This window comes from Oryzias melastigma, linkage group LG10 (genome assembly GCF_002922805.2).
Source record: "Oryzias melastigma strain HK-1 linkage group LG10, ASM292280v2, whole genome shotgun sequence".
Taxonomy (NCBI): Eukaryota; Metazoa; Chordata; class Actinopteri; order Beloniformes; family Adrianichthyidae; genus Oryzias; species Oryzias melastigma.
This window is the reverse complement of record NC_050521.1, coordinates 25180048-25190446: the sequence shown is the minus strand read 5'-3', so window position 1 is coordinate 25190446 and position 10399 is coordinate 25180048. Positions and strand designations below refer to the sequence as shown.

The window sequence follows — 10399 nt, the reverse complement described above, 5'->3', positions numbered from 1 at the left end:
ATATCTGCTTTAGGAAGCTCTGTTGCAATGCACTTAATTAGTTTAAAATGTATATTTTCAGGGCACAAGAATATAGTTTAAAAAGCAAAACATACACTTACACACCACTTTATGCTGTGCACTTTATTATGACAGATTTCAATATTAAAAATAACATAAAAAATCCAGAATATACAGGTTAAAAGTCCAAGTCTATTTGTTTTGAGATATTTTTTTTCAAAATAAGCTGCTAACACAAAATGTAAAAAAATACGATTAAATTAAAAAGTACCTGATTTGTGTTTTAAACATATTTTTTTGGGGGGGGGGTTAAATGGTGGGAGGCAACTCAAAAGAGTTTTGTCATGGTGCACCCGTAATCCTGTGGCTCCTACTGATTGGACTCAGCTGTCTGCACTCATCTCATCAGCTCTGGACCACCATTTAGGCCAGCGACAGGCAACTCTAGGCCTCAATGGCTGGTCTGTCTGCATGATTTCCAGATATCCAAGCCCTACTCAAGATTGATTACCTGGTTCAGGTGTGTTGAGCCAAATAGAAAATGCCAGAGCAGGGTCTATTTGAAAAGATGCAGAAATGTGGCCTGTAGTTGCCTGTCCCTGATTTAGGCTTCAGTCTTCACCATCAGTTCGTTACCTTCTCCGGTACAGTACTTGGCCTCGTACTTTGGTAATTCTAAAACTTTATGCTGTTTTTGCCTCTAACCTTTCTCTGAACTCACCACTTCCTCTTTGCCTCCAGGGATCGTTATCACATGTGCCAACCTGGGTCAAACACTTCACAGCCACAGTCTGGTTCCACTCAAGAACTCAACCTCCACTCACACCACGCTGCCGGTAACACACACAACCACAACTGTGTCCAACAATAGGACACAGAGTTATCACAACAAAGAAAAGAAACTCCACTTACCTCCATCCTCCACTCCTTTGGTTTCCTTCCTCAATCCAGACATGTTCCTAAGGTTATCAGTGACTAAATGGCTTCTAGATTCTCATGATTTGATCTATTGATGGACCAGTGAGCTGACAAGGGTATTTCTCCTCAGCCATCCCTATATTATAGAAACATAACATAAAAAATGTAATTTATTTTATTTTTTTTTTTTTATTTTTTTTTTTTTAATTTTAATGCATTTTAGGGAATTGTACTTTGCAGCCAGGTGATTTTGTCGTCAGCACTGCTACTGTTTAGCACATTAATCTTCAGTTTCAATGTTTTTTTTGTTTTTTTTTTTTTGCATGGTCCTATTAACATGCGCCTTTTAGTTATTGTCTCTAATATGCTCTAAATCTAGAAATTATGTGTAATCCAATCTGTTTCTCTCCATTAGCTTAAATTAAACTTTTTAATAGTTTTCAGACAGATTAGATTACTACAACCGAGTGGGCTGCTTTATTTTATTTTATTTTTTTTCTCATTAAAAAAAGCTGAAAATATACCAGGCAATCACTTTTTGTTATCACTATTAGAGAAAATATAAAAAGACAAATCAATATTTTAACAGCTTTGTACTATTTTTGCTTTGTCAGTCTAGCTTATGAAATCTCAAAAAAACTATGTGAATTAGTTTAGATGTATGTGAGATGGAAGAAAGAGAGATTCACGGAGAAAACCTGTGTGGATGTGTAGTTTATGAGTTCATGTGAAACAGAGCTGAGATTAGCGTCAACTCAAGAGCTGTTATGCTAGTGCACAACTGCTGTTTGGGTCTCTCACACACGTCAACACAAAAGTCAACATATTCAAATCACAGTGGTACAGAAAGCCAGAAATCAATCACTGACATGGATGGAGAATTTGTTTAAGCTGTCTACAATTTGTAGCTCTTTTACCCCTTCATTATGGCTCTCTGGTTAAAGAAAAAACAAGTTTTAAGTTTTCAAAAGTAACTAAATTAAATAGTGAATAGTAAAGTTTGCTTTATTCAACTTCTTCAAAAATAGTCAATGAACAGTAGTTTACGTATCAGTCTGCGAGGCTACTGGCAACCAAATGTTCCACTAACCATGAAGTGGTTTGGCTTTGTGGTAGAAAATCAGTTGGAGGTCAGAAACCAAAACTAGAATTCATACTTATAATACGCACTGGATTATAAGGTGGGTTTTTGATACTTGAACAAATTCATAGCTTTTAAGTTTAATTTGCTTTGATTTAATCTTGTTAGTGAAATTTAAACATCTCTGGACCACAAACATTAAAATAAGCTTTTTTTCATCAGACATTTTCTCAATTGAAATGGTCATAAGGGTCAAAGGGTGCCTTTTATTTTGAAAGAAAGTCATGTGAACCTCTGTCAAAAGTTATAAACAATGTAATATTTTGAAAGTGAATTGGGCAACGCATTCTGACTCCCAACTTGACAAATACAGACGACGTATGGTTTGGGCCCCTTCTGCGTCACTTTTAGATATTTTGGGTGTCTCCAACTCATAGTCTTTTGATGAGCTGGCTGTTGCCATTAAATCAGGGGTCACCAATCGTGAACTGGTGCTGGTCTAAGGGCCGCTTAGTACCAGGAAACAGACGCAAAATCATGGGTCCCCAACTCTTGGGACGCGGACAAAACTGTTACCAGTACCCTAACGCAGCTTCCGCATCCTGAGGATTGGGGACCTGTGATTTAATGGGAACAGCCATTAAATCAGAACCATACATCTATATATTTGACAAGTTGGGAGTGAGAATGTGTAGCATTTGGACTGCAACTGTGTGCTTATGAATATGGAGGTTGTAATTCCCTGTACAGCCACAATGCCAGTAAACAATATTTGTTTACTCAAGCTCGATTCCTGAAATGTACTCTTTAGCATTGACATCTCCCCTTCAGGCAAATCACCACCTTTTACTCCAGTGAGGACAAAATGACAACACGATATACACACATTAATGTGTTTGGGTACAAGAACTGCCTTTTTCAACTTCATTATTTCCTTCTAATCAGAAAGGAAAGAAGCTGCTGGTGATCGATCATCAGAGGCTATTTAAAATTGGCAGCGAGACAGAGAACCAGAAACATACACTGATACATTCTAGTCTCCATGAATATCATTTAACTGACAGCCTGTCACACTAATTGAAATGGTGATTGTGATCAGTGCGACACTTAAAGTGACCTGTCATTTCATAACTCATCCTTAATGTCTTCAGCTGCACGACACAGTCTAAATTAAAGGGTCATATTTTTGCAAATAAACAGAACTCAAGACGAGAAATGTGCGTTTTGAAAACTTTCTTTAACCTTGAGTCTGAAATGTGCTTTTTTTTTTAAATTTTTAGTTTTCTTTTTCCGTTCATTCTGGTCACAAGCCATATGGTATTAATATTTGAAAACCGAGAAGATCAATCAAGGACTAAATATGACAACCTGTTCTTTTTTATATGGTTAAGAAAAATGCAGTATATAAAGAAAAAAACTGACAAAAATAAGGGTTTATAAAGAGGAAATACCCCCCACTGTCCAGAGCTGTGACCAATGATTTATTGTTTTAGTGGAAGTCTCCACTCCAGCAAAACACAAGCAGTTAATGCGGAGTGATTCAATTACATGGAACCCTGATTTCAGGGAAATGGAAATGCGGTTGACTGTCCAATGATAAAAAATGTCCATTTCTCTGTTCTTTTTACTCTTCTTTAATCTTTGTCTTTACTGTAAGACAATCAGTCAAATCTGTTGACAGATGGGCACAACTTTGGTTCTGGAGTCAGCTACTCGAAGCCAAACATAAACTGTGGCGCTTGTCTTTACTTTAAGAATATTCTATATAACTTTTTTTACATCTCCCTTTGAGGAGATTTAGCTCTACAAATGAGAAAATTATCTTCATTGTCATTTCAGTTGTACTTAAATTGGAAGTTTGCATCTGGATGTATAAAGAGATGTTTTTATTTTTTTTTTATTTTTTATGTTCCAGCGTCTGTTTCTCTGTCTTAGATATTTTCTCATGCAGACCTCCATGTTTGTTTGGCTTCTTCCTCCTCTCACCTGCTCCAGCGTTTCTTTTATACGTTGTGCTGTCAACACAGTTCATGAGCTGTCAGTGTCTTTGAGCTGTCAGACTCCACCACTGAGCTGCACGAAGAACTCCTTCCCTCTACATCTGTGACTCTCTTCTTTGATGGAACAAAAATAAGAAAACAAACATGCGTGCGGACGTAAAAGCTTAAACTCCTATTTATGTTGGTTAATCTTTGCATCCTAATGTGATACTTCTGTGAGAATCCCAAGCGCCAAACTGATTTCCATCTATATTAAAAAGAAATAACTGATTAGATGATTGTTATTCTTTACAGGATCGTTTGCAGATCTATTTGCTCTCGTTAGTTTTAATAGTTTCTGTTAACCAGTTTTTCCTTTTTCTGTATTCTCAGTTGCTGCACCATTTTGCTAAATTAGCATTGTGTTCTAAAATATGGAAGAAAAATGTAATTTGTTTGACATACTTAACCATATTTCCAACAACACTGACGAATTAACATTTATCTAAAACTTTGTTTTGCATTGTTATTTGCAAAATAAGGCCAGAGATGAAAACAGTTTCATGTCTGTATGTATGTATACTGTACGAAGAAATATTACTTTATTTTTTAAAAATTTTTCTTCAAAACTCTCAGTTGTATTTAGAGGTTTAAAATCACTCCAGATAAATCATACCCCTCTCCCTCAAGAAATTAAAAATGAGCAAAAATATGCAAGTCATCCTCATAATTATTAGGATTTTTTTTACATTATTATTATCACGTTTGATGAAACATAAATGAAACGGCTCCATTCTTATTGTTTTTTTTTTAATGTAAAATATTTGAGCAGCTGATTATGCGATGTTTGGGTGTACATCTGTTTTCTATAAATTCTTCAGAAAAATTGTGTACCAGGAAGACACAATTCCACTCAACTGCATGTTTATTCTTTGGGGATATTTAATCAAACTCTACAGAAAACTATCATCTTATTTTATCTGAGAAGTTGACAGAATCCCATATTTGAACTTGACAAATAGTTGATGTCATTCTTTTGACTATTGTAATCTGTTTTCACCCTGTACTCCTGTTCTCTACTCACCGTTTGCTTACAAGCTGATTAAAAAAAAAAAAGTCACAGATTTTTAAGGAGTTTGGCCATAAAAGGAAACAGAGGATTCAGGGTCTCATCTTATTAAATTAATCTAGAATTAAAAAATGTAAATATGACTAATAAAAACGATAATGTTTGATAATATCTTAATGGAATGTCTCTGTAGGTGATATTTCTCACCTGTAACAGACGCCTTACAGTCTGATGTCCTTAAACTTTATGTGCATTACTTTTTTTTCTTTTGTATTTTCTGGGTGAGTTCAGAATTTATTTCCTGGCACATTAGGTGTGTGTCAGTCTCGTGAAGCAGCAGTGTGTGTTTGTTTGCCGTTGCGGCTCATCTGTGTGTTACTGTCTCAATAACCCATTTACCTGAAATCGTTTGTCATCTCTGGGATGTTCTTTGGTTCAAGGATGCCGGCTCATACCCAGAGTGGCTTTTTTACCATCACCACAACACAAATAAAGCTGAGCGGTCTGCCTCTCTTACACATAATTTTTATGGCGTCTCTGCTTCATTGGACGAAACAAAGAGGACGGTGACAGGAAAGACAGATGGGGTGGAATGCATTTGAAGCATGAACATGAGCACATATGGAATTATGCATCATAGCTTAGCAATTCTTAAGGTCACCTTGAACTTTCAGTGTTCTTTGTTCACACGGTATTTTTGCTGAAACAAAAGTGAATTTATTATGTGATGGAAATCTGTAATAACAAGAACAGCACATGCAAAAGCTCTAAAAAATGGAGTGTTACGAAAAATAAAATTAAGTCATGCAGCTTTGCTATTCTTTTTTGAAATGTTTTATAAAATAACCTACCTGCTTTGAAAATAAATCTAAACAACACACAGTCAATAAATACTAAAAAAATATTTTAAAAACAGCCACACTGTAACAACCAATCATTTGATCCATATCCACCCTGAGAATGCAACTTTTTTAATAGATACTCAAATAGTATATTGTATTCCCCCTTTATTTTATAAGTGTGAATGCATAACTTTGATGCCATTTTAATGTTAATTACCTTAGTGTAAAAAGTGTGATCTCTGCTGTTTTGCATAACTCTCTACAATCATAAATGATGTTCTTTACAAGAAAAACATTGTTGTAAAACTGAATCCAAAGAAGGCAAAATGTTTATAAGAAAACAATAAATTCCCTCTGCAACTTTCATAGACATCCAACTAGAGAATATGACAACACAGCGTTTAATGGAAACTGAACTCATTTGTGATAAAACAGATTTAATCAAAAAGTTTGAAAAAGAATGTGAGGCTCAGAGTATTTATGCTAACTTTTATCAACTAATAGATAACTAAGGCAGAGTATTAGGGCCACCAAAAAAAAGGAATGATTTTATTTTTTTCTCCTAAATTTTACAACTTTTAATCTCCTAAATTTACAACTTTATACTTATTCATCAGCACGGAAAAGCCCAAGTTGCTCCCCGTCCGGATGTAGTCCCACTCGCTCATTCTGGGTCTTCCTCAGGGCCTCCTCCTTGTGACACATGACCAGAAACCATGGAAATGTCTAGAAGGCATCCTAGAGAGAGGAAGGAGACACTTACATTGATGAACCACTCCAAGCTCCTCCTAGCTTATTAAGAGACTTGTTTGAAGCAGATATGCTGCAGAAAGAATTTGTGCGCCAAGCCAAATGTAACATTGATCCGAAGAATTCTGTTCCGCTGCCACAAAAAACTTTATTTCCTTTATTGACGTCAATTGTAAGAAAATATAAGTACATTGACATTATGTAGTTTGCTTTCAGAAAATCATTGACTACTGTTATAATTTCAAAGTATTTTTTTAAACCACTTCTTCACCACTCTTTTTTTTTTTGCCATGATTTTTAATTGTCACAGTGATAGACATTGAATTTTTTTATTTCATCTGTTTTAATGTTTTTTATTCTTTGATCATTTCTTACAAAAGCTGAAGGTGTTTGAGAGTCTTCCTATTAAATCCAAGCACATTTTTATTGTCTTTCGTCCTCGTTTTGCCGATCAGGAATCCTTGTATTTTAGCAAGTTGTCAAGTCTAAATATGAGAATTTAACACATTTATAGCCATTTTTATGTACCTATGATAAAAGAACAGTAATTCCTGACTTTAGTGGTTTTTGGCATTTCACCAGTTTGAAGGACTAGACATGTTTATTGTGTATCTGATGTTCATCAGTATTATTATAAATAAAGAACTACAATTCACCTGAAAATTTATATATATATTTATAAAAAAAGTTAACATGATTTATGCTTCTTTAAAGATTTTTTAGACATCTACTGTTACAAATGTTTCACATTATCAAAGATTACACAATAATGTTTCCCAATAACCTGAAAAGCATTTTATTAGCACCCTAAATGAAGAAAAACAAGAGTTCTTGGAAATTAAAAATGTGAACTTTTTTTGTCCCTCTTGCCTCTTTAACCCTTAAATGAACTCTAAAGAATTAGGTAGCAAACGATCTGCAGGGAACAAGTGTCATTTGAGTGATGACCAATGAAAGCCTGAGAGGATCAGAGAAACAAATTATAAATGTGAGACATATTATGAATCACATTTAGTTGGTCAATCATTAGTTGGAATGAGGACGGTCATTTAAAGAGCATGTTCAAATTAAAGGCAGTAATAGTCAGTTTAGCAGATGAATCCATCCTTCAAAAGTCATTAACTCTCCCACTCGAGTTCTGAAACATATTTTATGTCTGGTGGAGCATTTCTTTCTTTAAAAAAAAATCCCATAGTTTTTGAATTCATTCTGACATGCTTGTTTTTTTTTAATTTTCCTAAATCCAAGTCAGAGGTACAATCCAATTATTAATATAAGAAGAGATGGCCTAGTGGTACGGTGGCCCTGAATGCACATCAAATCAATAAATCCATATAGTTCACAGGGACAACTAAAAAAGGAAAACAATTCAACAAAATGACTTCTCAAGAAACAAAACACAATTCCAGAAACCAAAACGAGATATTAAAGACAAAAACTGGAAAAGGTAGTTATTCTGGGACATCACTGATTGGATGATGAGGAAGAAGGAAAACTGAAAAAATGTTATTGACAGATGGTGGAAAAAAAAATTGATTAGCAATCACCTAACTTTTGTGGTGGGTGTGGCTAGACGTCACCATGACAAATAACTATGGTTGAAAACCTCATAGTGTTACCTTTTCCAGTTCCTTATTTTGTTTCATTTATTCATTTTGATTTTTGGAAATAACTTTTTTTTTCCCAAAACATTTACTTTGTTTGGGGGGTGGGGGTTACATCTTTGTTTTTTGAGGATTACGTTTTAGCTCCTGGAATTTTGTTTTAATTTCTGAAATGTTATTATTATTATTATTTTATTTGCCTTTATATGTTTTTGTATTGAGAGATCTGAGAATATACATATATATATATATATCATAATTCAGAAAAAAAATATTGGCATTTTTATGTTCAAGATTATGTCATGGTCTCCCTTTTTTTATACTTAAACTGTCAACTTGAATCAGTTTTGAGCATTTATCCATATTAAGCCAAAGTATAGATTGTATGAATGCTCTGGTGCCCACAGCTGTTACAGATATCAACAGTTTCAAATATTGCTTATCTTTATCACTTGTTCCATTCCTTGAGTTTTGCGGTTGCAGCACTGTAAAATATATCTAATATTAGCGTTTTCATTTCCCATAAGTAATTAAAAGGTTTGGTTAAGTGAGCATACATTTCACTGTGGGATTAGATGCAGTCAGAGGATAGTAAACAAGCCAGTTTGTTTTTCTTCTCATCGTTTTAGTTCCTCGAATGCAGACGATGCTGATCACAGCTAACAAATCAAAGCCTGCTGACTCTCATTTCACCAGCACTCCACTGTAAGTGACAGTTCAGAGTGCAGCCGCTACCTGAGAGACTCGCAGCAGGTGCTGCAGCCCACGCACACGGACAGCATGAACACACAATTTACATTAGAGGAGTAAACATTAGAAAATGGTTTCAGTGTCAACTCCAGTGGGTTCGGAGACGGGAGTCAGCAGACGTCTGACGTCAAACAGGTTCTGTGGTCCACTTGGTCTGTGCTATATATATATATATATATATATATATATATATATATAAATAAGACAACTTAATGGTAAGAAATAAAATCAAGTTGGTTTACGAGATTATAGAAATGTTTGGTCAAAGCCTAATGACGACAAAGTGAAAAGACAAAAACTTCCATCAATGATGGAGCTCTCCTTTCATGCTTGTAGAATGGCATAAGAACAACAGTTCAATGAATTGACCTACTTGAGCGTTAGCTGCCGCTGACTTAACTTTGCATGGCTCTGTCTCTCGGCTTCCTTCGTCTCGATGCCACAGAACATCAGCTGTCTCTGCTGACACCAAAGGCTGTCGAGCCGCAGGAGTTTCACAGAGCTGCTTCGCACGCCCAAACGCAGGAGGTGTGTGCGTCTGTTAGGAGTCAGGTGTGTGTTCGAGCGTGCTCGCACTTTTCCAGCATGTGCCAGAAGTCGACCCAACACCATTCCCTTCTGCAATTCGTCAGGCTGGAAACAATGTACAGATGAGCCTAAAATGTCATGTTCTTAGTCCACTGTGACAGCTGAGGGAGCTGCCATCAGAAGTGTTCTAAAAAAAAGGACTCATGCATGGCAGAGAGCTGTTGAACAACTTTGAGTCATCAACAATTCAAAACATGTTCTTTACTTTGTCCTTGATAGGAGATACGTGTGGTTTCCTCTTCAGTGTGATGACTTCCTTTAGCTATTACCACTCCTGTCTATGTTTATTTAAACCCCACTTCTTAAGGAGGTTCTATTTAGGGAACAGACACATTTGAGAGTTTTAGGTGAAACTGGCTAAAAGTTGGGGATATAACCCTATCTCTTGCACAAAATCTTAAACTGCTGGAATAGAAAAAGCAACATCTTGTATTTCGAGTGCAAAAGTAAAAGGTCGGCCATGTCTGTAGGCAGGAGATCTTTGTGTGACAGTAACATCAATCACACATCATGTAACATATATGTCACACTCATTATCATCATTATACAATTTCTTATAAATCCAGACATCATCCCTACATATTGATCTTAAGTTGCTTACAGTCCCGTTGACTCGATTTCAAGTGTCCAGTCTCAATGAAAAGTCTATGCGATTGAACGTGGACCAGTATTTGGGACTTCTGTATCAAGAACGCTCGTGATCGTGTGTCGCTATGCAGGATTTGAAGTCCAGTCGAGGGTTCTACGTACAAATCAGGCGTTCGTTCAAACAATTGAACTTTTTCATGCTTAATTGCTGCAACGTGGCAATAAAAGGA

General features: G+C 35.7%; 1 long non-coding RNA gene across 2 annotated transcripts in view; it reads left to right on the top strand.

Annotated features, from left to right (window-relative positions):
* Window positions 1-330: 330 nt before the first annotated feature.
* Window positions 331-10399, top strand: part of LOC112153743 — a 29300-nt gene continuing 19231 nt past the window's right edge. The window contains exons 1-3 of one of the 2 annotated variants that reach the window (XR_004948558.1): window positions 333-669; window positions 742-836; window positions 3935-4409. This is a non-coding gene — a long non-coding RNA (uncharacterized LOC112153743). Of the gene's footprint in view, window positions 670-741; window positions 837-3934; window positions 4410-10399 lie in introns of those variants that run through there. The other variant, XR_004948559.1, reaches the window with a different exon arrangement.